Source organism: Lygodium microphyllum, chromosome 12 (genome assembly GCF_053477565.2).
Source record: "Lygodium microphyllum isolate KBCC chromosome 12, Lygodium_microphyllum_v1.1.10, whole genome shotgun sequence".
Taxonomy (NCBI): domain Eukaryota; kingdom Viridiplantae; phylum Streptophyta; class Polypodiopsida; order Schizaeales; family Lygodiaceae; genus Lygodium; species Lygodium microphyllum.
The window spans coordinates 147,232,278-147,235,034 of record NC_141146.1 but is presented as its reverse complement, the minus strand read 5'-3'; the positions used below and the strand labels follow the sequence as shown (position 1 = coordinate 147,235,034).

The window sequence follows — 2,757 nt, the reverse complement described above, 5'->3', positions numbered from 1 at the left end:
CTGCTGCCAAGAAGAATGGCTCCAAGTTGCAGCCTCTTGCAATTGCCGCCTAATAGCTTGGGCTTTCAAAAGCTTCAGTTTTGAATTTGGAACAAGTGGGGCAGCAACATAACCACTACAAAGATCTTCCCTAACATATGTAGGAGCATAATCACGGGCATACAGAGTTTCCATAGGCAGTGCTGGAGCTACAACTCGGGGAGGTGGAGCTCGAACCCGACACATTACTACATGCCTGCTGGGATCGACTCCTACACAGATAGAGCTACCATGGTGCTAATACTCTATCTATAGATGCAACTAGTAGCCTTACTTATGCATCCTCATTGAGACACCTCAAGGGAGGGAGTAGTTCTGATGAAATCGGGTGGCTCAAAATAAGGACCTTCAATTTCAAGCAAAATGACTTCAACTAGAGATTTTGTTTGCCCCAGTTAAAGCAGCACCTTATCCCTCTCAAGATTGAACGATGCAAAAATGGCATTGTGAAGATCATGATCGTCCAAAGGAGGAAGAATGCAAGTCCATTCTAGGCCCACACATTCACTACCAGTGTCATCTTTGGGTTCCAATATTTCAAAATGGGACTGACGTGTCAGTTTTTTTATCTCACTCAAGACAACCTGTTCATGCACACACTGAATCTTGATAAGGATTGGCCATTTTTGGAACCTGTAGACAAAACTAGTCACTTGCTTGCCGCATCTTTTGCATTTTAGATGTAAGGCCACCCACTAATGGCAACAAAGATGAGGCGGCATTGCTACTAAACTCATCTGTTGCATCATGATGCACATGTTGTAACAACTGAAGAGACTTTCCTACTGAAAGGATTGACTTGGCCATTTCAGATGTTCTTCTTTGGGTATCATCAACAAGCTTTGGAGACTTGAAATAACGTAGATGAAAACCTTGCTGTCAGAATGTGGAGTCCTCAATTGCAATAGAATTGTTGGCATAAAAGAATATCTCACCAAAAGGGTCATCAAGGATTCCCTCATGTAGTCACATATCTAGGGATTCCACTAAAGGTTGTATACTGCCAGCAAAAAGCATAAGTAAAGTGCCATAAACAAAGATTACTCTTCACTTGAAGGAAGATCAGCTTGAGTACTGTGATCAGAGAGTGCCCACTTTTGCAAAACAAATGCAAGTAGCAGAGGCAGCTGGGTTGCGGGATGGGTTTATTTCAAAACCTCATTCCATGCTGCCTATCTCATCTCAGGCCACCTGCACCTACTTCCAGAATTTCTTATTGAAGCTCAAGCTTTCCTGACTTTTGATCAAGTACATTAAAATTTAGGATAGTCTTGAGGCCTTGCATTATACCTCTTGAAGGTGGTGTTGCAATCTAGCCCTGAGAAGAGCTGAATAAAAAGTACTACATTGGCTGGTTCCATGTGGAGGGGATCAACCATAGAAGGAAATCATAGATGTATTCAAAATCAGATTCATTCTCCATATATAGGACCCTACATGGACATCAGACTACTGGCCAACACTGATTGCAGATGAAGTTTCAAGCAACAAAAGGGACATCTGGTGATAGAAGCAAAGTGTTTCTTCTCCATGTATAGGTCTGTTGGCAATTTAACAATAGTAATATCAGCTTCTGTAGGGTGCTCTTCTATCAGGGTTGAAGGCATCCATTGTTGTGAGATATAACATGCTAAGTCAGCTTGTTGCAAAGAATGATATGAATGAGTCTTCATTCTCTTCACTTGCAGTTTTTTGTGCCAACTTCACCACTGAGAGAGGTTGCTCAGGCACAATCTGCAGCAAGCTGATGGAAGCTTTACAATGGTCAATACAGGAGCAGAGACATATTTATGTTTTGTTTATTGTGTTGTTGTTGTTTCGACAATGCTCAATGATTGGTCTAGATTGGATTCTGAAAAGGCATTGAAATATATATTAGAATGCCAGTCATATGGATGGGTTTAGCTTGTCACCTAGCTTGGAGTCTCATGTACAAGTGGTGCTACATATTGTGCAGTTGCTGCTTTAAAGTTGATGGGATGTATGGTACCTGATCCAATGTCTGGAATGTTGACATCAACTGTTTTGGATGTGAATGGCCTTATAAAATGAAACAGTCAGAGCAGGAGGTTTCCAAGGAATTATAAACAAGTCATACGATACTTGCTATGCATTCCGGGTTGGGGGAGTACTCAATCTTCTTGGAGTTGGGCATCTCTAGGACACCAATGCATTGTGTGCCTTTTTATTAAGCTGTCAAAGTGAGTTTGGTGGTTTAGCAATTATCCGAGGGAAGTACCAAATTTGCTACATGCTTATTATGGCCTCTATGGGTTCAGCTTTCTTGGAGAACTAGGCTTGAAAAGTTTATGTTGGGGCTAGGTATCTAAATTATAGCAACCCCCTCCGGAGATTGCTGTACTTCCATATCTATTTGGGTTGCATCAAAGACAAGGATCTCAAGCTACTGAGACACTATTGCATGCATTTTAGACTCTGACTAAAAAGATTATCATGTTTAGAGAAAGGACATGCTAATAGCTTCGATGATTCCAAGGAAGAGATGAACCAGCTGCTATTAGAGGCATCAACGCAATTCACCTTGTGGAAGACAAGAATAGAAATAGAGAAGTTATGCAGCCTTGCTGATGCTCATCAAACAAGAAGATTTTGAAAGCAGCTTGACTACAACGGCAGCTGAGATCAATAGCTGTAGCCCTAGTGAACAAGGTTGGCTTCAAACACGGGGTAATATTGACAAACTTGGAGCTTTAATTG

The 2,757-nt window shown here is 41.5% G+C and overlaps 1 pseudogene; it reads left to right on the top strand.

The window, feature by feature from the left end:
- The first annotated feature begins 231 nt into the window (after positions 1-231).
- LOC148028422 (geranylgeranyl transferase type-1 subunit beta pseudogene) lies at positions 232-2,361 on the top strand (annotated as a pseudogene).
- Positions 2,362-2,757: the final 396 nt, after the last annotated feature.